At 54.8% G+C, this 27419-nt stretch overlaps 2 long non-coding RNA genes across 2 annotated transcripts in view; both read left to right on the top strand.

Annotated features, from left to right (window-relative positions):
• LOC309850529 overlaps positions 1–27010 on the top strand; it is a 510333-nt gene extending 483323 nt beyond the window's left edge. Inside the window, exon 2 of the long non-coding RNA XR_014304311.1 lies at positions 26649–27010. This is a non-coding gene — a long non-coding RNA (uncharacterized lncRNA). The remainder of the gene's footprint in view (positions 1–26648) is intronic.
• LOC309850528 lies at positions 9754–23481 on the top strand. Its single transcript, XR_014304310.1, has 4 exons — positions 9754–10158; positions 13052–13140; positions 22483–22580; positions 22884–23481. It is a non-coding gene; the product is annotated as an uncharacterized lncRNA (long non-coding RNA).
• Positions 27011–27419: the final 409 nt, after the last annotated feature.

Below are 27419 nucleotides of genomic sequence, written 5' to 3'. Positions count from 1 at the left end.
CTGGTGCACCTTGCTGGGGTGCAGCTGGCGGGAAGCACAGAGCAGAGTCAGCAGGGGATCACTGGGAAAATGAGGATCTCTCGTCCACCACTCCCTGTTCGTATCGCACACACCCACCCCTGCCGGCGTTGGCTCCCTGGGGCGGGGAGGGGGGGTGGCCTTCCCTCTCTGATGTGGGGAGGCAATCCCACCAGCCCTGAGTTGCCAGCTTCAACCTGGAATTGCTTCAGAGAAGGACAGAACTGACAGCAGAGAATCACTGTCCTGGCCTGGGGGCCACTTCAGAGACACCCCAGAGACCCTCCGGGAGTCTGTGAACCCTAGACTGTGAACCCTAGAAACCACATGAACATGCTGAGTAGTGCTGATGCATGTTTTCTCAGTGTTCTTCAGACTCTCAAATAGCCACAGGATTTGAAAGTAATTGGGTCACAGCCTAGCGGATGCAGCAGAAGTCAGAGCCAGAAGACGGAGGTTGGACACTGGAGGAACCACACAGCAGATGCTGCCCAGGCTCCGGGGACCCTCCCTCAGTCTGTGGTTAAATAAGGGGTCTGCTCCGTGGCGTCTCTTCCAGAAGCAAACGCCAGCTGATAGGGGTCAAAGTCCCAAAGGCCTGGTATACCACAGTGCCAGAACGTCTGTTCTGAGAGATCTCGTACCTCATGTGGTTTTCCAGGCACCACATCCCCCATCTCCCTGGAGCACAAAGAAAGGAGAAAAACAAATACGGTAAATAAACAGTACAGATGATCAAGTTCTTCCAGGAAGCATTTCACTTTTCCGAAGCACTGGCTTCCCACCCAAGACCCTCAGCCACTACTAGCACCAAACCACACAGACTGAATCCTGACCTTTATCCCTCCCTTCCCTCCCAACCCCCAGCCCCACCCCCCACCAGGGATTTGTCACGAGTCAAGAGCTGCCCCCTTCATGGAACCTGAAATGTTTGCCTTGGTGGCCCCACTCTGAGGGATTCTCTCTCACCCCTGGAGGACCCAGTTCTGGGAATCCCTATAGACACGGCCTCTGGACAATGAGCCAGCAAGCTCCCAGGTCGTGCGTGCAAACACGCACAGGGTGTGTGGTATGATGCGCATGTATATGTAGGTGTGCGGTGGGGGAGTATACATGGGTGTGGCATGTGCACTCGTGTGTGCACAGGTTTATCATGTGTGCAGAAGAAGCGGCGCCCCTCTCTGGACCCCACTCACTAGGCCCAGGGGCCGTCCCTACTAGAGGGAGACCCTCTGCCCAGCATTGAACAGTTGGAAGCAAACAGCCTGGGATCCCACAGACCCGCGGGGGGCAGGAAGGGGACACTGAGCAGAAGACCCGTGGGAGCCGGGAGTTTACAGATCCTGTCTGGGACGCGGCAGCTCTGACCCAGGCCGTGAACCTGCCAGGCCGTGCGTTGCCTCCCAGCTCGGACCCTCAGCCCAGCCGGCACCGCAGAGGGACAGGACGCGCACAGGGCCGTGGCCTTCTGTGAGAACACCTTCAGGCAGAAGTCTTCGTCCTGTACTCCCCCGGGGGCAGCTGCAGCCGGCCAGACACCTCCCACGGGCTGGCATGGGTGCTGTAGCACGCAGAGGGCTGGCAGCCCAGGAAGAAGTTCTGGCCCAGGGGTGCGTTGTACGGTTCTGAAGCTGAGCAAAGCAGAGCAGGGTCAGTGTCCCTCGGAATCATGGACAGTGTCCCCATGGAATCATGGGGGTGGCTGATTTTTAATGCTGGGTGAAGCCCCGGGAGGCTCCGGGTTCTGCTGAGAACATGCCTATATCTGGCAGCAGGGGTATTTGGGCACTTCTGGTGTCAGGGCCCATGTGAGGCACCTACCTCCTGATGCCGCAGTGGCCGCCCCTTTGCCCCCTCCCAGGTTAAGCAAAGGGAGCGCGGAGCAAGGTCTTGGGAGCTCACAGCGCTCCCCACCGGGAATCTGCCCTCACCAGCCCTCCACTATCAATCGCACAGACCCTTCTCTGCAGAGCAGCCCTGAGCCCCCAGCTCAGACCTGGGGCTGAAGTCCTGCTCCTCAGGCAAGAGCACAGAAGGGCCTGCTCTCCTCTGCCTCTGGGAAACCATTTTGCCCCCTGGCAGGCAGGGGCAGCCCCCAGCTCCGGGCTCTCAGAGGAGGAAGGACGCCCCTGTGACCTTTGTGTTTGGTAGGGGGAGGGGCTGGTGTGTGACATGGGCTAATTAGTGACCACAGGGCGCCAGGGCTGTCATTACAGTGAGTAACCCTCCCGTGGCTTCCTCAAGCCAACTGTGTTGGAGGGCCTGTGCCAAGAAGCTGCAGGGCTGTGACTTCTCGGTGACCTGGAACACCCACCCCAGAGGGGACAGCGTCCAGCCACAGTCAACAGACCCACTTCAGATCACAGGTCTGCTAAGCAGGGGAGGAAAGCGGAGCCACGTGCCCCTAGCACCTTGGGTCAGGACTCCCCGGGGTTCTCCAGTCAGGTCCTGCTGACCCGGGTCCAAGGGCAGCCTCCACGCTTGGGATTCCACCCGCCCACACACACCTCGCAAACTTCCATATTCTGGGTGGGAGAATGCTAGAAGGGTGGCCAGCAGGGGCCCGGCCAAGGGCTAGGTGTTATGGAGCAATGAAACTATGGAGCCAAGAGCTACGTGTCATTCTCGCCATCCCTGACACAGCAAGGGGGGGAAATAGGGGTCCCTAGGGGCAGGTACTCGGTGGAGCTGAAGTAGGGAAGTGCCCTCTCTCAGAGTGCGTCAGGAAAGGGGCTCTCCCAGTTACAGCAATGGCCGGGGTGGGGGTGGGGTGCAGGCAGATTAGAGAGCCCTGTTTGGGGGCCCCCGCGTGGAACTGGAGGACACTGAGACAAGAGGGATCCCTCCATCCTTCCTTCCAAAGACATCACAAGGGCAAGGGCCCAGCAACAGTGCAGGGTTGGGCAGGGTCAAAAGCAGGTGGCCCTCAGTGTGAGCCAAGGGCTGGCCTGAGCATCCTGGAGGACGTGTTAGAAGTGCCCACCCCAGTCCCACAGCACCAGGAACTCTGGGGCTGGGCCAGCAGCTTTCACAAGCCTGTGACAGCTCACGGGACCCACAGTGATGCATGAAGGACCCCGGAAAGCCCACTGTGCCTGTGTGTGACCTTCCCCTCATACGCAAAGGGGACGTTTCTGATGGGAACCCCCACCGCAGACTTGAGACTTGACACCGATTTGGTTTTTAATTTATGTTTCACTGATGAAGATTAGTGATGTTGAATAACTTATTCTATGTCTATTGACCACCTGTGTGCCATCATTGGAAATTATCTATTCACATATTCTCCCCATTTTTAAAATTCAAGCTCTATTTTGTTTTTTCAGTGTTCCAATATTCATTGTTTATGAAACACACCTAGTTCTCCATGCAATATGTGCCCTCCTTAATATGCACCATCAGGCTCTTCCAAGCCCCCAACCCCCTCCCCTCCAAAACCCTCAGTTTGTTTCTCAGAGGCCACAGTCTCTCATGGTTCATCTCCCCCTCAGTTTTCCCCCAATGCCCTCTCCTCTCTTCCCAATGTACTCTATGTTATTCCTTATGCTCCACAAGTAAGTGAAACCATATGATAATTGACTTTCTCTGCTTGACTTGCTTCACCCAGCATAATCTCCTGCACTTGCGACCATGTTGATACAAAATTTGGGTATTCATTCTTTCTGATGGAGGCATAATATTCCATTGTATATATGGACCATATCTTCTTTATCCATTTGGCTATTGAAGGGCATCTTGCCTCTTTCCACAGTTTGGCGACTGTGGCCATTGTTGCTCTAAACATTGGGATAGAGATGGCCCTTCTTTTCACTACATCTGTATCTTTGGGGTAAATACCCAGTAGTGCAATGGCAGGGTCATAGGGAAGTTCTATTTTTAATTTCTAAAAGAATCTCCACACTGTTTTCCAAAGTGTCTGCACCAATTTGCATTCCCATCAACAGTGTAAGAGGGTTTCCCTTTCTCCACATTCTCTCCAACACTTGTTGTTTAGTGTCTTGTTGATTTTGGCCTTTCTAACTGGTATAAGGTGGTATCTCAATGTGGTTTTGATTTGAATCTCCCTAATGGCTAATGATGATGAACATTTTTTTCTTGTGTCCATTAGCCATTGTAGGTCTTACTTAGAGAATTGTCTATTTGTGTATTCTACCCATTTTTTTTTTTTGACATGATTACCTGTTTTCTATGTGTTGAGTTTGAGGAGTTCTTTATAGATCTTGGATATCAGCCCATTGCCTGTAATGTCATTTGCAAATATCTTCTCCCATTCTGTGGGTTGTCTCTTTGGCTCATTGACTGTTCCCTTTGCTGTGCAGAAGCTTTTGATCTTGATGTAGTCCCAAAAGTTCATTTTCACTTATGTTTCCTTTGTCTTTGGAGACATATCTTGAAAGAAGTTGCTGTAGCCGATGTTGAAGAGGTTACTGCCTATGTTTTCCTCTAGGATTTTGATAGACTCCTGCCTCACATTGAGTTCTTTTATTCATTTTGAGTTTATCTTTGTATGTGGTGTAAGGGAATGGTCAAGCTTCATTCTTCTATACATAGCTGTCCAATTTTCCCAGCACCATTTATTGAAGAGACTGTCTTGTTTCCACTGGATATTTTTTCCTGCTTTGTCAAAGATTAGTTGACCTGGGGTGCCTGGGTGGCTCAGTGGGTTAAAGCCTTTGGCTCAGGTCCAGGTCATGGTCTCAGGTCCTGGGATCGAGCCCTGTGTCAGGCTCTCTGCTCAGCAGGGAGCCTGCTTCCCTTCCTCTCTCTCTCTGCCGGCCTCTCTGCCTGCTTATCATCTCTGTCTGTCAAATAAATAAATAAAATCTTAAAAAAAAAAAGATTAGTTGACTATAGAGTTGCAGGTCCATATCCGGGCTCTCTACTCTGTTCCACTGGTCTATGTGTCTGTTTTTGGGCCAGTGACATGCTGTCTTGGGATCACAGCTTTGTAGTAAAGCTTGAAATCAGGCAACACTATGCCCCCAGTTTTGTTTTTCTTTTTCAACATTTCCTTAGCAATTAGGGATCTCTATTAGTTCCATAAAATTTTTAGGATAGTTTTTTACAGCACCTTGAAAAGTGCTGGTGGAATTTTGATTGGGATGGCATTGAAAGTATAGATTGCTCTAGGCAGTGTAGATATTTTAAACAATGTTTATTTTTCCAATCCATGAGCATAGAATGCTTTTCCATCTTTCTGTGTCTTCTTCAATTTCTTTCATGAGTGTTCTGTAGTTCCTCAAGTACAGATCTTTTACCTCTTTGGTTAGGTTTATTCCCTGGTATCTTATGGTTCTTGGCACTATAGTAAATGGGATTGATTCTCTAATTTCCTTTTTTATATTTTCATTGTTAGTGTATAAGAAAGCAGCTGATTTCTGTACATTGATTTTTGTATCCTGCCACATCCTGAATTGCTGTATGAGTACTAGTAGTTTGGGGGTGGTGTCTTTTGGGTTTAACATATAGAGTATCATGTCATCTGTGAAGAGAGAGAGATTGACTTCTTCTTTGCTAATTTGAACACCTTTTGTTTCTTTTTGTTGTCTGATCACTGTTGCTAGGACTTCTAGTTCTAAGTTGAACAACAGTGGCAAGAGTGGGCATCCTTGCCGTGCTTCTGATCTCAAAGGGAAGGCTATCAGGTTTTCCTCATTGAGGATGATATTTGCCCTGGGTTTTTCACAGATAGATTTTATGAAGTTGAGGAATGCTCCCTCTATCCATATACTTTGAAGCATTTTAATCAGAAATGGATGCTGTATCTTGTCAAATGTTTTTTCTGCTTCATTTGAGAGGACCATGTGGTTCTTGTCTCTTCTCTTATTGATTTGTTCTGTCACATTAATTGATTTGCGGATGTTGAACCAGCCTTGCAACCCCGGGATAAATCCCACTTGGTCATGGTGGATAACCTTTTTAATGTACTACTGGGCCCTATTAGCTAGGATCTTGTTGAGAATCTTAGCATCCATATTCATCAGGGATATTGGTCTGAAATTTTCCCTTATGGTGGGGTGTTTGCCTGGTTTGGGGATCAGGGTAATGCTGGCTTCATAAAAAGAGTCTTGGACTTTCCCTTCTGTTCCTATTTTTTGAAACAGCTTCAGGAGAATAGGTATTATTTCTTCTTGGAATGTTTGGTAGAATTCCCCAGGGAAAAGTCAGGTCCTGGGCTCTTGTTTTGGGAAGGTTTTCAATCACTGTTCAATCTCATTATTAGATATTGGTCTATTCTGGTTGTCAATTTCTTCCAGTCTTGTTAGTTTATAGGTTTCCAGGAATGCATCCATTTCTTCTGGGTTGCTTAATTTATTTGCATATAAATGTTGATAATAATTTCTGATGATTGTTTCTATTTCCTTGGTGTTAGTTGTGATTTCTCCCCTTTCATTCATAATTTTATTATTTTGGGTCTTCTCTCTTTTCTTTTGGATTTGTTTGGCCAATGGTTTATCGATCTTATTGTTTCTTTCAAAAAAACCAGCTTCTAGTTTCATTGATGTATTCTACTGTAACTCTAGTTTCTATCCCATTGATCTCTGCTTGATTATTTCCCTTCTTGTGTGTGGAGTTGGCTTAATTTGCTGTTGATTCTCCAGTTCTTTAAGGTGTAAAGACAGCTATTGTATTCTGGATTTTTCAATTTTTTTGAGGGAGGCTTGGATGGCTATGTATTTCCCCCTTAGGACCACCTTTGCCATATCCCATAGGTTTTGACTGAAGTGTCTTCATTCTCATTGGTTTCCATGAATTAAGTTCTTCTTTGATTTCCTGGTTGATCCAAGCATTCTTAGGCAAGGTGGTCTTTAGCTTCTGAGTGTTTGAATTCCTTCCAAATGTTTTCTTGTGGTTGAGCTCCAGTTTCAAAGGACTGTGGTCTGAGAATATGCAGGGAATAATCTCAATCTTTTGGTATCGGTTGAGCCCTGATTTGTGACCCAGTATGTGGTCTATTCTGGAGAAGGTTCCATGTGCACTCAAGAAGAATGAGTATTCTGTTGTTTTAGGGTGGAAGATTCTGTATTTATCTATGAGGTCCATCTATTCCAGTGTGTCATTCAAAGCTCTTGTTTCTTCATTGATTTTCTGCTTGGATGATCTGTCTATTACTGAGAGTGGCATGTAAAGATCCCCTAGAATTAATGTATTCATTCAATATGGCCCTTTATCTTGATTAACAGTTGGCCTATGTAGTTGACTGCCCCCATATTGGGGGCATAAACATTTACAGTTGTTTGATCTTCTTGGTGTATAGACCCTTTAAGAATTATATGGTGTCCTTCCTTATCTCTGACTACAGTCTTTAGTTTAAAATCTAATTTATCTGTTAAGAGAATTGCTACCACAACCCTCTTTTGAGGTCTGTTGGCATGAAAGATTCTTCTCCATCCCTTCACTTTCAGTCTGGATGTATCTTAAGGTTCCAAATATGTCTCTTGTAGACAGCATATGGAAGGGTACTTTAGTCAAACTTAGCAAGAAGAAGAAGAAGGAGGAGGAGGAGAAGGAGGAGGAGGAGGAGGAATGAAAGAACTCAAAATCTTAAGTGAAACAGTAAAGAACACAATGGACACCACAGAAATACAATCATAAGAGAACATTATATGTAATGAGATACCAACAAACTGGGCCATCTGGAAGAAATGGACAAATTCCTAGAACCATAGAAACTACCAAAACTGAATCAGGAAGAAATAGAAAAGCTGAACAGATCCATAAACAGCAGAGAAATTGAATCAGTCATCAAAAATCTCTCAACAGGGGCGCCTGGGTGGCTCAGTGGTTTGGGCTGCTGCCTTTGGCTCGGGTCATGATCTCAGGGTCCTGGGATCGAGCCCCGCATCGGGCTCCCTGCTCCGCAGAAAGCCTGCTTCCCTCTCTCTCTCTCTCTCTGCCTGCCTCTCTGCCTACTTGTGATCTCCGTCTTTCAAATAAATAAATAAAATCTTTAAAAAAAAAAAATCTCTCAACAAACAATATATCAAGGCCAGATGGATTCCAGAGGGAACTTCTACCAAATATTTAAAGAAAAAGTAATGCTTATTCTTCCAAAAGTGTTCCAAAAAATAGAAATGAATGGAAAACTTCTGAACTCATTCTATGAGGCCAGCATTACCTTGATCATCAAACCAGACAAATACCCCACCGAAAGGAAGAATTATAGGCCAATATCTTGATGAATGTGGTTGCAAAAATTTTCTCAAAGATACTAGCCAATAGGATTCAAGAGTACATTAAGAGGATTATTCACCTCTTAATTAACCAAGTGGGATTAATTACTGCACTTCAGGAATGGCTCAACATCTCCAAATCCATCAACGTAATACACCATATTAATATAGGAAAGGACAAGCACCATATAGTCCTCTCAATAGGTGCGGAAAATACATATGACAAAATACAGCATCTTTTTCTTGAAAAGATCCCTCCACCATGTAAGGATAGAAGGAGCATATCTCAATATCCTAAAAGAAACATATGAAAGGCCAGGAGTGAATATCATCCTCAAAGGGAAAAAAAATTAAAGCTTGTCCCATAAGGTAAGGAACATGACAAGGATGTCAACTCTCACCACTGTTATTTGACATTGTACTGGAAGTCCTTGCCTCAGTAGACAACAAAAAGTAATAAAAGACATCCAAAATGCCAAAGAAGAAATTAAACTTTCCCTCTTCATAGATGACATGATACTGCATGTAGAAAACCCAAAAGACTCCACCAAAAATGGTTAGACCTGATACAGAAATCCAACAAAGTCACAGGATATAAAATCAATGTACAGAAGTCAGTTACAGTTCTATACACTAACAATGAAGCAGCAAGAGGAGATATCAAGTAATCGATCCCATTTATAATTGCTCCAAAAAGCACAAGTTACTGAGGCATAAATCTACCCAAGCAGTTCAAGGGATGTACACTGAGAACCATAGAAGATTTATGAAAGATATTGAGGAATACACAAAAAGTTGGAAAACCATTCCATGCTCAAGGGTTGGAAGAACAAATATTATTAAAATGTCTATTAAATGCCTCTGCCTTTGACTCAGGTCGGGATCTTAGGGTTCTTAAGGCCTGCATCAGGCTCTCTGCTCAGTGGGGAGCCTGATTCCCCCCCCCCCTTTGCCTGTCTCTATGCCTACTTGTGATTTTTCTCTGTCAAATAAATAAATAAAATCTTCTTAAAAAATTTAATGCAATCCCTAACAAAATTCCATCAGCAGTCTTCACAGAGCTGCTAGAAACAGTCCTAAAACTTCTATGGAACACAAAGACATTTTGTGTTTCTTTTTTTTTTTCTTTTTTTAAGATTTTTTTACTTATTTATTTGACAGAGAGAGAGAGGGAAGACAAGTAGGCAGAGAGGCAGGCAGAGAGACAGAGGGGAAAGCAGGCTCCCTGCTTCCAAGCAGAGAGCCTGATGCAGGACTTGATCCCAGGACCCTGAGATCATGACCTGATCTGAAGGCAGAGGCTTAACCCACTGAGCCACTCAGGTGTCCCAGACATTTTGTGTTTCTATGGAACACAAAATTTCTATGGACCCAAAGAGGCGGGACCACAGCAGCAGCCCGTCCTCCCCACGCTGCTGGAAGTGCAGGGGTGTCCACACCCGCTGGGGGCATCAGAGGGCCAGCCCGGAAGTGCCTTAAGTACCCAGGCCAGCCGGCTGCAAGGGATGGTCGCAGCCGGAAGTGCGGGCAGGACGCCGGAAGTGCCGGAAATACGCCGGCAACGTCCGCAGGCGCTCACAGGGAGCGTGGCAAGCTGCGGAGCAGGATGTCCCTGAGGCGCCCGGCCGGCCTGCGCCCAGCCGCCTGCTCCCCCAGGCCGGCTGCCAAGGCGCTGAGAGAGCTCGGCTAAGAACACCCCATGCCTTCCAGCTCAGCCCGTTGAATCACCCCGTGACTCTTTTTCGAGCCCCGCGTTGGTGGGTGTCACGGGCGGCTGCGCACTTCGCCTTCATTGGCGTGGCTGAGGCGGCAGAGCTGGGCTTAGGTCCTGCGGCCTGCGGGACGGACTTGCTCCAGAGTCTGCAGAGCCCACGCCCCCGAGGCCGCGAGAGACGGGAAATGCGTGCGCCCGGTATGCTGACGGCTCTGCGCGGTGCTCCCTGATTCTGAGGAACTGCCGTCCAAGGTGGGTGTGCGCCGGACCTTCCACTGCTCTCACTGGTGTCCAGCTGCATCTCCAGCCCCCATTCAGCCCGGTATCCCGTGGGGTGCGACAGCTGCGTGGGCAACAGGGGCCAAGGACGCCCCCTCTCCACCACTGGGGGAGCTGAGGGAGGGCAGCCCCCGGGGGCTGGGGCTCGGGGTGGGCTGTGTCCAAGCTGGTCCTCTCTCTCTGGGACGCTTCGGGGATTCTCGGGGACTCTGGTGGCAGCACCCTGGCATGGGTGGGTGGTCCTTCCTTCCCAGGTGCCCCTCAGCCCTGGGTTCTTGCTGTGCACTCTGCAGACTCTGATGGGATCCACCGCCACCCATCCCAGAGCTGGCCTCTGTCCAGCAGACGTTCCTGCTTACCCTTTGGTGGTCCCGGGAGGCTTGTGTGCTGTCAGTGGGGTGCACGTGCTGCAGCCGACTGGTCAAGGCCCGCTCACTCCATGTCAGTCTGTCTGGAAGGCTGCCTTGGGCTTATGACCAGGGAGGTTTCCTCTCTTTCCCTGGGGGGAGGAGAGGGAAGGCACCACAGAGCTCCGGACAGCCCCATGGGACCTCGTCTCACCATCCCAAGTCTCCCTGGGCAGACCTCCGGAGGGTGTGACTTTGGGGTCAACCCTGTGTAGACCCTCCTGAGATGACCCAAGGCATCTCTGTAGTGTGTGGATACCGAGCACCCTGTTCTCAGCCAGTGATGGGATGCAGCATCCCAGCATGGATCCCAGGGAGTCCCCCCTCCACAAAGGCACACGCAGTTCCTCCCGCCCGACCAAGGACAGATCTCATCCCCTCCTGTAGCACTTGACTGCCCTGCGGTCTTTTTGGATGTGAAGAATGTGCCAGAAGTGACACTGTGTTGTTCAGGGCTGACCCCTGAGGGTCCATCCCATGCTCCCACTTCCCTGCAATCCTGCCCCCATGCTGCTGGGGGGAGGGGCCACCTGCAAAGAGAGGCCCTCGGGGAGGACAGACAGCAGGCCCTGCCTGCTGGATGTCTGCCCAGCGTGTAGGAGAGCTCCCGACCCCTGCCGGCCAGCAGAGGGCCGCTGTGCATGTGTCCCTGCACCGTCAACCCACACTCACGGGAGATGACCTGAGCCTTTGGTTCCTAGCCCCCAGATGCTAGAGCAGCATTGGGCGACTAGAACTGGGAGCCACAGCAGGTTTTACAGGGAAGGTGTGCTGCCATTGACATGGGTTTGTGATAAGTCTCTGTACGTGACCTGGCAGGTTGACTGTGAGTCCTGAGGTGAGAGGCAGGGGAAGGGGTGCTGTGAGGGGAGACTGAAGGGGTCGTTGGGGAGCCCCCCTCTGCTGGGGACACGGGCATCACCTAGATCCCGGTCTTCCACTCCCAGGCTGCAGTCTACTGGGGGGTGAGCGGTATTTCCCAGCCTCGCCGCAGGCCTGCTGTCCCGCCTCTGCACACATTTCTGTGCCCGTTGCTGATGTAGGGTTCAGGCAATGCCCTGCACCCCATTCTCCCATGTTGGAAGTCTAGGTCACGCAGACGGTGGAGACAGAGCCCTGTGGGCACAGGTGGAGGCCAGCACGCTGCCTGGGGACCCTGAAGCCACAGTCTAGGGATCCTAGGAAACCCGGGCAGATATTTGCTGGCCGCAGCGGGCCAGCAGTCCCACTCACCTTCAGCGGGGCCGTTAACCCCCTCTTGTGGAGGGAGGGGCATCAGACACTTGGCAACCAGCTATGGAACCATCCCGGAGGCACTGAGTTTTTCCACCCCTGGCTTGGCTTCTGTTTCTGCTGTGAAAACACTGTGTGCCAGATGGGACTTCCCCTCCCTGAATGCTGGGCCCTGTGGTGGGAGAGTGGCCGTGCTGTGGTTGCCTCGGGTGACAGTGATGGTACCACAGGCTCTGGAATGGGGCTTGTTAGTGCAGCAGAGGCGGGTGGGGCCCCCTGGCCGGAGAGCCAGGACGCAGAGCAGGATGCAGGCCCGGCCGAGACAGAGGGAGCTAGCTGTAAGGCAGAAGGAGGATGGAAGGTGGAATGAGGAGGGCTTGGTGGCCAAAAGGCTGCAGGGCTGGGAGGGAGCCATCCAGGGAACCCCGGGAGCCCCTGCATTGGGTTGAGTCCCACCTCGTGGCCAGCCGGCCATCAGGCAGGGCTGAGTAAAGGAGTCCCAGAGAAGCCAGAGGAGTCTGCGTAGAGGGCAGCTGGTTGGGGGGGTCCTCGAGGCGGCCTGGCTTGGGTGATCCCCCAGCAGAGTGCACTGGAGTCCCGAGGGCTCAGCTCTGAGCTGGTTCAGCGCCGTGTGCTTAGGAACTCACTCATTCATGGTTCCTTCAGCCAGCTACCATGTTGTGAGGACCTGCTCTCTGCTGGGCACGTTCCTCTGCATGGGGCACAGAGGCATGGACAAGACAGATTGTAGCCCGCCCTCAGGAGTAGGAAGTCCAGTAAACAGGTGACCCTGGCCTCCAGCCCACACCCTGCGTCCACAGGGGAGGTGGTCTCTCCAATCCTCTCTGCCAGGACGTCTGCCAGCACCTTCCTGGCACCACTCGCCGGCTTACCTGGTGGCTGCGTGCCACGTTTGGCCGGCGGCTTGAACCTCTGTCCCCACTCCCACGTGCTCCTCTCTGTCAGCCTTTCTCATCCGTCCTGTGTGGACATGGACCCTCATGTGAGGATGGAGGTGTTCTTAGAGGAAATCCTCCATGTGAGGGATGGGGAGGTCCTGGCCCTTGGACACTGCTGCTTCTGACACTGGGGCCCGTGGTGTCCTAGTGCAGGTGTGACCTTCACAGTCCCAGCAGCGACGGTTCTATCTGCTTCCCCAAATCCAGTTCCAAAAATAACATCTGTTAGACTCTCACGGACTCCGTCTCTAACTTCTGTCCCCACAGCTCCTTCACGCTCACATTGACAGCATCTCCGTTCCCCAGGGTGGTTGGAAAAATGAGTCAGAGTCCACCACGTCTCCTTCTCAGGGCTGGTAAGTGCTGCAAAGCAGACATCCTGTTTTCCTTTTTGTTGTTGAAGAATGTGCGCCAAATTTCCACAACAGGGGATTCTTGTTATTAGTGAGGAGCTTTTATTAGGAGGGCTTTTTCCTCACTAGCAGAGTGGGAACCAGTAAGAGTGTTTCTGGGGTTGGGCGAAGGCTGGTCAGATGGAGGTCAGGAGGTCTAGTAGACACTTGTCGTTGGAGGTTGTTGCTAGCCGAGCAGCACGAGGGGTTTGCCTTCAACCCATCTCAGAGCCATGCTGAGGGGCACAGGCATTTGGAGCCAAGAACACTGAGCCTCGGACCCGTGGCCGGCTTGGTCACCCTCCCTACACCCCGTCCTCTGCTTCGGGACGTCCAGGTGGGAGGGTGACATCTTCTGGCCTGTCGTAGATCCTTCCTCACACACTTCCCGCCAGCCCTTCCCAGGCTCCGGCTAACAGCCCCAGCCAGGTGGCCCTTTCCTGAACCCCCCGAGGGCATCTTTCCTCCGGGAGGCCCCTTAGAGGAGCACTGGTGGATGTTTTTATGGGTCATGTTCTGAACGTCACACCCGAGTTAAATCTGTGCTGATTCAATTAGAACACGCAAGCTGAGGGACTTCTTCACGTTCCATGACTGGGTCCTAGGTGAGTGGCTTCTCTCTCTGGACACAGGTGTCCTCACTGCCGTGCTGCGAGCGAACGGCCGGGCCCTCCCTGCTCAGCCTGTGTGCCGAGCGGTCTTGCGGCAGGATGGCAGAACTGAAGCCCATGGCCCTGCACACACGGGAAACTGAGGGCCGGGCGGCGGGGGTGGCACACTGCTCAGAGCCACACAGATAGGCTTCTGTCTGGGGTGGGGGGGTGGTCAGGCCAAGGCCCGAGGGGCTTTAGAAGCTGCATCTGAGGAGCTGGCGGGGGCTTGGGCCAGATGGGGTCCCGGCATCCAGAAGATGCCACGTCCTGCTGCCCCCAAGCTGGGAATGTGTGACATCCCCTTGCAGGAGGGGCTTCGCCGATGTGACTGGTTCAAGGTTCTCACTGGGGGTGGGGTGATCCTGGATTGTTGGGCCACACACCAGCTCCGTGTGAGGAGCTTCCTACGTGGGGGCAGGTGGGTCTGCCTCAGATGAGGTGAGACAAGGGAAGCAGAGGCATGTGTGTGCACACGTGTATATGTTGCTGTGTGTGGGCTTGTGTGTGGAAGAGACAGACCGGGAGCGAGGGAAGCAGGTGGAGGATCGCCGCCGCTGCTGGACGTGGAGGAGGGCCCCAGGGGCAAGGGCACAGTTGTGTCTGGACTCCTCGGAGACAAGAGAACACACTTGCCTGGGGAGCACGGCCCCGAATTTAGACCTCGTGACTCCAGAGCTACAAGAGAGCGTGTGGTGACTTTTCCCGGTGGCCGCGGGAAACCCGTTAGAGGCATGACAGCCTGCCTCTAGTTCAAGAGGGAGACGGGCTGTGAGCAGTGCATCTCGGTGCTGACCGTGACCTCAGGGTGACAGGGATGGCAGTGGCCTGGAAGCCACTATCCACCCTGAGTGTTCAGAAATACCTTTCCACCGTGCAGTCCCAGTTTCAGTCTCCTGAAATGAAGAACAGACAACAGACTTAAACTGATGCCTGCCTTCCTTCGCTGGCGGACCATCACGGGCTGGCCTCACAGGGTTCTCCACCGCATAGACACTTTCCATGAGCCCGGGGGAATGGTACTTGGGGGTTGCCCACTCCTGGACCCCCTCAGAGCCCTTCTGTGCTGGTCACCCACTGGCCTCCAGCGCTGGAGGCTCGCCCCAGCCCGTACATGTCCTACACTCCAGGGTGCCTGGTGGAGGTGGGGGTGCATCAGCTGTGCTCAGGGAGGGGTTGTCCATGGTTTGAACAGGGGATGTGACTGGCCGCCAAGGACCTACTTCCCTGAGAAAGGATGGTCCTCCATTGGGGCAAAGACTGTCAGTGATCTTCTCTGCTCATCCAGGTGCTAAGGTCCTGCATCTCAGAGAGCAGCATGGAAGGATCTAGGGCGGGTGGCGCACCCACCGCGTGAGCTCCTGCTGGGGCCTAATGGCATGTGTTTCTGCTGTTCAGGACTTGGGACGGTGCACCTGCTACAGGCCATGCCTGGGGCTTGACAAAGCCACCGGCCTCAGGGAACTCCTTGTTTTGAGAAAAAAGCTGATCTTTGCACGGTTGGGGCTGCAGGCCAGGCTCAGACGGGTGTGGAGGATCACAGGCAAGGGAGTGTCGCCATGGATGCGGGAAGGGAGCATCGCCATGGACGCGGGGGTCTCTCAGAGGAGCTGTGTCTCCCACTCGTGCAGGAGAACCAGGGAAGGGCTGGACACTGTGACATTCCAGTGGCTTTGGGGCCATGAGCTGGGGCGCTCCTTTGGGCCTTTCTTGCTGTGTGGACTGAGAATCCTTGGGGACGAGAACTCTGTCTTTTGCTCTTTCTTGCCCCTTGGTCTTGAGGGGATGACCACCAGGCCGGCAGGACCAGCATCAAGAACGTAGTCTTCCTCTCAGTCCTGCTTCCCCAGGGCTGGGCCCAGGTCCTCATGTCCAGGGAAGGAGCTTGCCCTGGCCTGGGGCTCCCCGGTCGGTCCTGGGGATGGCGTGCATGGTGCTGGGGGAGAGGCCTGGCAGCATCTGATTCCTTCGTCCCTCCCTCCGTGCTCGAGGGCTGCATCCCGACCACAAGCCTGGGAAGCTGTTCAGATGGTTTGGATGTGGAGACCGTGGCTTCCTTGGAAGGAAGGGCCGCATCCTGGACCCAGTGAGGCCATGTTCTCTCTGACCTCTGCGCCATCTCGCCCGGACCTGAGCATGCTCCCAGGATCCAGGAGGTGTCCATGGCCCCGTCACTCTGTCTGTTCCTTGATGAGCTCCTGCTTTCAGGGCTGCAGAAGGATCCAGCCAAGACGAGGACATCCCCATCAGAAGGACCGCTGCCCCCGATCTCCCGCCTCGTGGGCCTTCCTGGTTGTCTGTCCTTTCTGCTGCTGGAGGAGCTCAGAGCCAGCAAGTCATCAGCTGCTGGGGCACTGGCTCAGGTCCCAAGAAGGTGGTGTCTCTATGAAGCGCAGGACTGTCCTGGCCCCTGTCGCATGCAGGGCAAATTCTAGGTCCCTTGTCTTGGCGGTGAAGATGCCTTTCTTCCAGGGCTGGGCTCTTCTGCATATGCCTCATCCCTGCGTCCTGGGTGCCGCCGGAGGGCTGGCTCAGGCGCTCTAGTGCTGTGCAGTTTGGGACCAAACTCGCGTGCGCTGTTCTCGGCCAGAGCCAACCCCTTCTCCTCCAGGTAGGGCCAGCCCGTCTCAGCACCGCGTCACACAGCGCTTTGCTCGACCCAAGTGCGAACACGTTGTGTTCCAGTGGTTTGCCTTGCGGCCCATTCCTCACTGGTCAGACCCTTCTCTCAGGATGGCGAGCGTGTCACGTCAGATTCTCGCATGCTCCGGCCTGGCACAGGAACACTCACGGTATCCCTCGGAAGAATGGCTAACACTCGGCGCCTGCTGGAGGGTTTGAGAGCACGTCTGTGAGGAGCTGCCCTGTCCCAGATAAGCTCACGACCAGAAGGGGGGCCAGAGGTGCGGGGGATGGGGAGACTCGGACATTGCTGGCGGTGGCCTGGTGAGGAGCTCCCGACTTAGCAGAGTCACAAGGACTTGTGAGTCCCTGGCTCTGGTCCACACCAGACCTTGAGACCACCCCACCCAAGAGGAAAGCTTTTCTCAGTTGGTCAAGTCCCTGCTGACAGAGTCCACAGCGTGGAGAGGATCAAAGTTTGGTGGAGAAGGTGAGCACCAAGAGTGGTACACGTCATGACAGAGGGGAGTACAGGCCCCTGTGGGCACAGGCCACGGATCTGAGGACTGCCATTTGACATAGAGAGGGTGAGAATCTTCAGGGCGACTCCTGAGTAATCAGGGAGGGCTTCCTGGTGGAGGTGACCCTAGCACAGTCTCAAGGACTTCATCATCAGTGGCAGTCGTGCAAAGGGAAGAGTGGGTCGTGCACAGTACTGACAGAGGCCGCTGGCATGAAGTCCCCGTCCCGTGTGGTGCAGCATGGTGTGTGGAGAACTTGCACATTGTGCTGCAGTTGGAGCCCGACATGCTTGCTGGAGAGCGGAACCGAGGGGTTGCTGAAGCACCAGAGGAACATGTTGGGCAGGAGTCAGGGAACATTTAGGGAAACATCCACCTACAGGAATCTCGGGGCCTGGTGGGAGCTGACGCCCCTCCCGTGCTCCTCACTGAGCAAGGAGGTGGGACCCACCCGGACCCTGAAGGACAGGCCTCATGTGAGGCTCCCTTCTGTCTTCGGGCCATCCTGAGATCCTGGGGCGCAGAAGGGCAGGTTGGAAAAGGCAGGAAATAGATCAGGCCAGGGAGGCTAGCCCTGTGACGCCTGGGTCCAGCCAGCAAGGTTGCCTTGAGTTGTCTACCCTCCAGACTGCTAGAGAGCAGCGTTTGTGGTCGTGGTCCTGGTCCTTGGGCAGGGTCCTTCTTGGTGCCCCACGTCCACCTGCTGTTCCCTTGGGTTCCCAGTCTCATGGACACCAGCGTGCACCTGCTCCATCCCCCAGCCAAGCCAGAGCCGACTCAGGATCTGCTCCGCAGCAGGTGTCAGGCCAAGAGGGAGCGTGAGCTCCTGTGCTCCTGCATGGGGATCCAGGCATGGGCGTCTGGGTGGGTCATGAAGGAAATTGTTCTCGGACATGCCCAGTGGGGCGCTGGGAGCCCTGTGCCCACTTCATACTGTCTTGGACGTCAGCATTCATGGGCAGTGTAACTGTCGCCCTAGGTGGAGCTCCTTTGTGCAGTACACAACCAGAACAACCACACAGGGTGGCCCTGATGAGGTGCTTGGCCTTGGCAAACTGTCTGACCTCTCGAAGCCTCTCTCTCTTTTGTAAGATGGGAGTAGTGAGAACACGCCCTCAGAGTGCTATCGTGACTCCTGTGGGCTCTGGAATAAGCCACTAGTAAGCAGGCGTGGTATCATCGTGGCCGTCCTTGTCCTGTTCAGAAAGTTGGTCCAGGCTCGCCTGGCCTGAAGTCACACAGGGCAAAGGGCAGAGTCGCAGGGGCTCAGACCTCCAGAGTCTGAGGGACTTTGTGCTTCTTCCCCTCAATTTCTAGGCAGAGGACAGGTGAGGGTGAAAGGGCCACCCGGAGCTCCGCAGGGAGGGGCTGGCACCGCCGTGGATTGGACCGCAGTCACAGGAAAGGAAAATGAAGTGACAGTCCCCAAGCGTGGCCTCTCTTTTTCCGATTCAGCTTTGTCTGTCAACAGCCATCATCGTCATCACAGGCCGGGGGTCCCGGGTCTTTAGGAACCTCTATCACCACGACAGAAATCTCAGCCCTGGCAGAGACACGCCTCCAAATCACACTGCACACTCCCACCCCCATCTTGGGCGTGTGCCTATTATTTGAAGAGTTGATTGGGAGGCTTTGCAGCCCCATGAAGAGATGTTTTGTCCCGCATCCCATTAAGGGTTCACTCAGCTGGCTGGAACAGCAGGAACGGCCACGGGGCAGCCAACCCCGTGACAGGCAGATGGCTCACGTCACATCGCGGCTTCACGAAGCACCTGCAATCACCGTGCAGCTGATGCCACTGTCCAGGGCGATCCCGGTCCCTGTCTGTGTACCACCTGCATGGCCTGCCCACCCTTGGGCCTTTGCTAACCATCTGCCGGCTCCAGTGCTCCACCCTGCACCCCTGCCTGCATCCCAAGCCCACTGCAATCAGGAGCCCCAGGTTCTGAAGTCCTGGCCCCTCCACCTAGTAGGCTGTTCTCCACCAGGGCAGCGGTGTCTCCCAACCTGGGCCAGAGTGAGCCAGGGTCGTTCCACATGACAGGGAGCCAAGCCAGGGCGAATGCAGTAGAAGGACACCACTCAAATCTTACAGAGCCCAGGACAGCCTCTCAGCAGGGAGTGTCAGCAGTCTGGTGGCTGGGAAACACGTGCTGTGTGGCGGGGTGGACACAGAGTGCATGAGGGGCAGACCCCGCAGACCAGAGTGAGTGAGCTGGGGAGACCCCACAGATGAGAGCATGAGAGCTGGGGAGACCCCACAGATGAGAGCACGTTAGCAGGAGACCCCCACAGACCAGGGTTCGTGAGCAGGGGACCCCACAGTCCAGAGCGCCCAATCCAGTGAGGTGCCGCAGACCAGGGTGCGTGAGGCGGAGACCCCACAGACCAGAGCGCATGAGCCAGGGAAACTCCGCAGACCAGAGTGCAGAGTCGGGGAGACCTCGCGGACCAGAGCTTACGAGCTGGAGACCCCACAGACTAGAGCACGTGAGTGGTGGACCCCCCTAGACCAGGGCACATGCATGAGCAGAGGACTCTGCAGATCAGTACGGGTGAGCCAGGGACCCTACAGCCCAGAGACCGGGAGCCCAGGATACCCCGCACACCAGAGGGCATGAGCGGGAGACCTCACAGACAAGAGCACGAGAGCGGGTAACCCTGCAGACCACAGTGCTTGAGAAGGGGAATCCCTCAGACCAGAGCGTGTGAGCCCGGAGACCCCGGAGACCAGAGCGCTTGAGCTGGGGACCCCGCAGACGGGCTGTTACAGCAGGTGCCTTCCACGCACATGCTGTGTCCCACGTGGGCCCTCCCTGCTGTCCATGGGTCCATTCTTCTACACCCTTAAGTCCACAGCAACCCAAGGGGCAAACGGTTGTTTTTACCAACTACCCCCCCCCATTTCACGGGGAGGCTGGGACTCAGCCCCTCAGTACCCACGAGACTCTAACAAGCTGCCCGCTGCCCCTTAAGTGTCCCTGGGGCATCCGGAATCAGTGTCCCGGGGGGGCCGGACGTCCATGCGCGAGGTGAGGCCACAGCAGCCACTCAGGCCAGGCTCCGAGGCAGGGTCTGTCTGGCCCTGCACAGCCGCTGTGGCCCCAGTTTCCGTGGTTATGGCTGCGTCCCTCCATCTGTCTCTGTGTCCGTGTGTCCTGTCCTGTGTGTGTGTATCTGGAAAGGACGCTTGTGTCTGGGTTGGGGGATGATCCAGGACCGTCTCATGTTGAGATCCTTCGTTTATTTACATTAGGCAAGACCCGTTAAAGGTATCCGCCACAGGTTGCAGAGTCGCGAACGCAGACGTGCCTCTCTAACGGCCACTATTCAGCCCCCTCCGGACCGCGGTCCTAAGAGTAAAAGCGCCACCTCTCACGGGGGACGAGAAATCTTAGAGGAGGCACTTCTGCGTGTGAGAGGGGCTGGATGACCCACGGGAAACACTGCGGGCTTGGCTGGCCGCGGCCCGTGGGAGTACCCTGCACTCCAGGCACGGGGGAGTATAGGCTGTCCGTGGCTGGGGGCTAAGTGTGCAAGGTTACAGGCCCGGTACGAGGGGTGCTGACCTTCTCACCCCTTCGGCAGGGCGCAGCCTTGGGACTGGCTCAGCGGGCGGGTAGAGTGCACCTGACGTTCAGTTAGGGCTGGGGTGAGTCTGGCAAGAGCACGTTCACATACACTGCTGGTCACCACAGCACATGGCAGAGAGAGAGGAGGAGGAGGACCCGGCTGCCCGAGGCAGGGTCCTGAAGGCACATGCCCCGCAGAAGGGGCCTACAGGCTGAGGGACATGGAGGCTATGGGGAGCCATAGGTTCAGGGGGAGGGACCGCCTGGGAGGAGGCAGGGTGGGGGCAGGGAAGGGCTCAGAAAGGGGAGGAGGAGGAGCAGGTAGGAGGAAGTGGTGCCTGGGGCGCTGGGAGCAGAAAGCATGGCAGGAGTGAGCTGAGCGCTTGGCCGGGGCTGGGTACGCAGGTGGGGGCGCGAGGTCTGGTCAGCAGGCAGGTTGGTGGCTTTGCGGATAGTCTCCGGCTGTGCTCGCCATCAGGCGTGGCCCAGGGGAGGGACTTTCATGGATGGAACGTGATTTAGGGGGTGTCTGCTCCCTTGGGAAGTTGCAGGGTCCAGGAGACCCTGGGCTCTCCACTCTCCAGCAGGTGCAGGCATGAACACAGAGCAGAGGGAACTGGGCGGCCAGAGGGATGGTGTGTGCAGCGCCCCAAGGGAACAGAAAAGAGGAGCCTGACTCGCAGGGGGCAGAGCTGGGCGTCGAACCCAGGGAGACCTGAACCCAAAGCGCCTGTCTGCACCCCACACTGCGCCGCCTCCTGGTCATGGAAGGCTGCAGGTGGTAGAGTGGGTCGGCGGGGCCGGCCACCTGTGTGGATGCGCAGTTCCGCTGGAGGTGGGGTGTCAGTGCCCTGACGGGCCTGCCCCCTTCAGACCCACAGAAGCATAAATGAGCTCGGCTCGCTTTGACGCTGGTCTCGGCTCCCAAAGACCCGTCGGCTCGGGGGAAACTGAGGCAGCGTGACCCTTTGTCCTGCCGTCACAAGGCAGGCTTCCCTGGAACATGCTCAGGCTGGTGGGGCAGGTAGCGGTCCCCACCTCCTTGGTCCAGCGCCAGAGACCCAGGGAGGCCAGGGCGAGGCTGACTTAGAGTCTGCAGATGCTCTGAGGGCCCCAGGCAGGGCATGCCCTCCCCGCCCCCCATCCTGTTACTTCCCCCCAGGGGGTGTTTCCCGGCCCATTATCACATGAGTGCTTGGCTGGGTCTCCCTTTGTCACCTCAAACATCAGGAATGTGCTATTGGTCCCCTTAACCATGGCCAGTTGGGTCTTAATGTCTGTTCAATGACACCTGCTATGACGGCTCCCATAACGGAGCTCTTAATGGCAGACGAGGGGGACACTTAGCCCACAGCCACGGACAGCTCCCAGAGGGCAGCCTGCCCCTCCAGAGCTCCGAGGGGAGGGGCTTGGGGGAGACGCCTAGAGCCCCCCTTGTTCTGCTGGGCCCCTGAGAGTGGGAGACACAGAAGTGGCTCTGGGGGGATGTGGCCAACACCAGAGCCCATCCCGGTTTCCTGTACAGACCACTGACCTGCACTCAGAATGAACACCAAGCACTCTGTTTCCCGTGTGGGGTTGGGGATAAGAAATACCAGGGACGGGGAGCCGGAGACGGGTCCCTCCGTGCCGGGTCCCTCCCAGCAGCAAGCAGGTCCCTCCCTGCCCTCCTGCCCCAGCCTCAACCTCCACACTCGGGTGCGGGGCAGAGATGGCTTGCGTGGGGACGTCACCGGCCAGCACATCCGTTCTCAGACGCTCTCTTTGTCCTCACGTCTCCCCGCTTGTGGTACCGAGGCGCGTCCAGGCAGCTGGTGCCTGCTTGCTCCTGGGGCACCTGTCCCCCTCGGGAGGAGCGGTCTCTAGGTGTGGGGATCGTTGGTCACACACGAGTAACTGGAAGCCTTCCAAGATGAACAGAATGTTCCCTGTGCTTGACAGGTGTGTGGTAGGACCAGAGGCCGAAGCGGTTAGCACAGCCGGCCTGCTGGGCACTCTCAGACGGGAGCACACCCGGGAGTTTGCCAGTGGCCAGGGAGGTACGACGCTCCATGAGGACGGGACGGTGTGTGGAACAAGGGGTCACAGGAGGGCACCCACGTCCCATGGACGACAGGACAGGGAGCTCCCGAACGCCCTCTGAGGGGGCGCGCAAAACTGCGGCTGAACACCCAGCATCTTCCTCGAATACAATTAATTCTTCCCATCAGCAGGGAAGTTAAAACATTTTTATATTGAAGTTAACAAGAATATATCACAGTAAAAAAGCAAACATTGCATGATTCTTTTTTTTTTTTTAGGATTGAATTTTTGAAAGTGAGGTATGTTTTGTGTCTCCCCAGGCCTTGCTGAAATGTCCGTGGCAGTGTCGGCACTCGGGCCCGAAGGACGGGAACGTCAAGGGGCTACTGATGGTGAGGGGTCCCTCCGGGAGGTTCTCATCTGGGAGTGAGCTGGGAGCAGACCCCCATTGGAAATAAGCGAGGCGGACGGTTCGCGCAGGACTGAAGCCAGGGCTCCGGCTTGGATCCTCCTGGAACGGCCAATGTAGAGGCCCCGTGGAGGGCAGGACAGCTGGGAGGAGCAGAGGGGTCTGCCTGGAAAGACCTCTGAGGCTCAGAGCCCGTGGCACTGGCTGGGACTGCAGACCCCGTGAAGCATCTGGCGTCCGCACCCGCTCACCACGCCACCGTGCTGGGTGCTCACGGCATCAGTAACCACACAGTGCGGCCCCACGGAGTACTTCCTGCACACCTGGCAGTCTGTGGGCTCACACTGTCCAGAGCACGTTCGCCCGTGAGACAGCTGCTGAAGCAAGAGCTGTCTGGAACTAAGTAGAACACGGCTGACAGGTGCCCAGGAGCACGTCCAGAGCCCAAGGCCCCTCCAGCCCGTCACTGTCCCCTTGGTCCCACGTGGTCAGAGGTTCCATTCAGGTGTTTCTGGACAGAAGGCAAATGAGCAGCGTCTCTCGCAAAACTTTGTCCTTCTACTCAGAAAGGAATGCGCTCACCAAAATTTCTATCTGTGCTCACGGACAGGAACCGGGGCGCGTGGCCCACGTGGCCGCAGGGAGCCTGGGAAGGTGAGCCGTCATCAGGAAGCATGGCCGCCCCAACAAGCTCAGGGTCCTCTCAGGGAACAAGGGGGTATGGTGGACATGTGTTGGCTGACATGGCTGTCCCCACCGTCCTGGGATGTGATGACCATTTTCATTTTCATAATTTGACGGAGGAGGAGATTAAGGGACAGGCAAGCCAGGTCATTTCTTTCCTGAAGACTACCTAATAGACGGGGAACCGTATCTCTGTGAGACCATAGGCAACCTGAGAGCAGGACTGTGTGTTTGTCCTTTGCCCTGTGTAGCTGTGACCCCATCACCAGACAGAATGTCACTTGGATCGATGCCTGATCGAATGCCTCGTTGATGGCCCAGTAAAGTCCCGTGCATGTCTCAGGCTTCCCCGTCCTCCCTCTCAGAGGAAAGAGTTCCAGAAGCCTCCCCACGCCGGCATGCAGTTCCTCTGGGCCCAGGCAGCGTGGGTGTGCCGGGAGGACCAGTTTCGGCCGACTGCCATCCCAGCCACGTGCAGCTGAGCTCACCAGGACCGAACCAGGCCTGAAGTGTCTCAAGGAGTGTTTTTAACAAGTTGTAAATAATATCTCACCAAGTCCCATCGCTGCTTAGAATTGATGCAGCTGGTGAGAAGTAGTCATGATCCCGTGAATCATTTGTCCATTTACAAGAACATTTCATTCACCTCCTTCCAGAAGGATGCACAGAACACGCTTTAAAAGAAGGCGTAACTGGTACTGACATATGGGAAGGCTGTGTTGCATTCCAGTTCCTCACTGGCTCATGCGGTGTGTGCAGAAGAAGGGATACTCGTAATTACTGGGGATTTTTTAAAAAATAGAGATAATTTGTCTTTAAGAAGAAACACGGGCATCTGCAGAATGATGACTTTGTCTCCCCGTGGTCTGCTCTTGGGTCAGAAACGTGGCCGGTACCCTGCCATGTGATTGCTGGCTTCTGGCCCTGCTCTCTCACTCTCGAAGAAAGGGCGTATGTCTCAGCCTCCTGCAGAACCACCCCGCTCTTGCCTCTTGTCGCCCCTGCTAAGGCTGAGCATGGATCTCCGTATGTTGGCACGTGAACTAAGGAATAAGCCTCTGGAAGAAAGTCAGAATCTCTCTCATGGGGAAGTCTTTCCTGCTACAGCGAGCATCCCTATGACAGTTGGGCTTAAGGAGGAAGGGGGGGAGCTTGGATGACCAGGGTTGCACCAGCCCGCAAACAAGAGCAGCCACGCCATGTAACAAAGCATCCGACCCTCCGTGACTTGAGACAAAGGCTATTTCTTCTCATGACCAGGGCTCTGCGGGTTCACCTCGCTACAGCTGATCTGGGCTACCCTCATTCTGGGGCGGGCGAGCGGGGCATTCTTTAGGCTCCTGAATAGACTTGGGTCTTTTCCTCAGCTTTCTGCAGAGGCCATATCTGAAGTGACGCCTCTGCCTGGTGCATAACCTTCTTGGGGGATCCCAGGAATGAAAGCTTGCCCAACTCCAGGGCACAAGGACGTGGCAAGCCTCTGGAGGCATTGCATCAAGAATAGCTCATTAGCCCAGACAGGTCACATGGTCCACCCATGTGGACCACCATGGTGCACCTCCCTCCCAAGGGCAGGGAGGGAGCAGGGCCTGGCCTTGGGGCTCTGGGGATGGGGGAGGGGCTGTGGTGCCTGGGCAAGGGCTGGGGGGAGGGGCTGAGGGCCTGGGAAAGGCATGGGGCCAGGGGTGGGGCTGTGGTGCCTGGGAAAGGGCTGTGGGGGGGGGGGCTGTGGTGCCTGGGCAAGGGCTGGGGGGAGGGGCTGTGGGATGAGGGGAGGGGCTGAGGGCCTGGGAAGGGCATGGGGCCAGGGGTTGGGCTGTGGTGCCTGGGCAAGGGCTCTGGGGATGGGGGAGGAACTCTGGGCTGGGGGAGGGGCATGGGGCTGGGGGAAGGCTGAGAAGTAAGATCTAGAATGAGGCAGTGAATCCTCCAAACTGGAGATTCAGTCTGTCCCAGAGGAATCCATGGGGTCGTTGGGTGGGGTAGGGGGAGCAGAGAAACGCAGGAGAAGCAGAGGGGACACACGGAGTGGGCAACAGGTGGAATGTGCATGGGGAGGGAAAGGGCAAATGTCTCCCAGATCCCCCAAGTCCGGGTTTCTGCCCCAGAAAGGTGAGAGCCACAGGTATAGGTGGGGCGTTCCTGAGGGACACATTCCACATGTTGCCAAGATCCTCCCAGACGGAAAGGTCCCAGCAGCACCTGCCTTCCCCTGCAGAGAAGCTGTGACCCCTAGTTTCCCCACGGTCAGTCGGTCTGTTAGCAAATACCCCTTGGAGGTCTGGATGGCCGGCGGGCGAACAGACCTGCACCATCGTGGGTCTCCTTCCCACCACCCTTGGCTGCCACCCGGCCTCTGTTCCCCGGGCCCCGCTTTTCTGACAGTCTCTTGCCCAGTCACCAAATCGACTTCCCTGTTAGGGAGCAACCCGGTGGCTACTCCTTCAGGAGACCTCCCCTTCCCTGGGATTCTGCTTTGTGGCTCTCATTAGCATTTTCCTCCTGTGCCCCTGAACATTTCTCTTCAGTGTCTCTTCCTGGCGCATTCGAACATTCAAGGAGGGGAATGTCGGCAGCAGAGGTGGAGAGAAGCACTGAACAGTAAATGCTCCAAAATCTTTTGCCTTGGAAGCGCCGGGAGCCATCTGCTGTGGGGTTGACTGTGGGGCCTGTGCCCCATGTGAGCAGTGACCCCAGTGACAGCCCCACCACGCCCCCCACGCCCCCGCCTCCTCTGATTAGCAGCATTGGCTGAGTCCTATGCACTGCCCTTCTGGGCTCCTGGGGGCAGGCCTGCAGCCAAGGGAGCTGGATCACCCAGGGCCTGGCAGGGGGCAGGTTGCTGTCCTACCACACTGCAGGAGGGGAAGGGGGCTCAGGTTTCACCTACAAATTTCAACACCTGCTTCTTCCACAATCAGGGACCTTCCACCTGCCTTCTGCACGCTCCCGCACTACCCCCTGCACTCCGCTAAAACTGCCCCCGTGCTAGTCTGCTGCCCACCCTCTTCCTGCCTCTCCATCACGTGTAAATGCCACCTCCTCCATAAAGCCCTCCCTGATTCCCTGGCAGGAGTCACCCACACTGCCTCTCTTCTGGGGCTTTCATAACAGTGTAACTTATCTCCTTCCCCACCTGACTGTGCTTCCTGGCCATGGGGAATTTGCCTCAAACTTTGCTTTCCTCCAGTACCTAACTAATGATTCCAGTGGAGTAGGTCCTCAGTAAATAGCTGAGAATTCATCAAATTGGGGTGGGAGTGGCAATCGGAGAAGCGACCTGATATGTACTTAAGAGCTCCCGTCCCCAGCTTGTTGCTTTGGAAAAGAGAGTGAAATCGGTTTTTTATTGAATCTGCTCTTTGCAGTGATTTTGTGCTTTTTGTTGGGCCAATTACCGTTTTGAAGATGAATTATGAATTATGACAGGCGGGTACCCACGTGCCTGCATTACCGTGTGCTGGCTGTGTCATTTAGTGGCCGGCATCTAGGAGGGGAGTTTGTTGATGTTTCCATCAGAAAAAAAAAAAAAAAAAGAAAGAAACATTAGGATCCATAAAAAACAACGAGCAATGATATTTTCCTTTTTATTGGTTCTTTTAAAACATTCGCTGATAATTTCCCCCATGCCTAATAGGCACATGCTTGTGTCTTTAGGTAAATCCAAAATTTGCAGAAACGCATTCTTATGATTGTTCAGCTTCCTCCCATCGTGAAGCCCAAATAAACAACTTCCCAAGGCAGCAGGCGTGGGGTTCCTGGA

Source organism: Mustela nivalis (assembly GCF_964662115.1).
Source record: "Mustela nivalis genome assembly, chromosome: 16".
In the NCBI taxonomy this organism is placed as follows: domain Eukaryota; kingdom Metazoa; phylum Chordata; class Mammalia; order Carnivora; family Mustelidae; genus Mustela; species Mustela nivalis.
The sequence above is the reverse complement of the archived record's forward strand: the minus strand, read 5'-3'. Positions and strand labels throughout refer to the sequence as shown.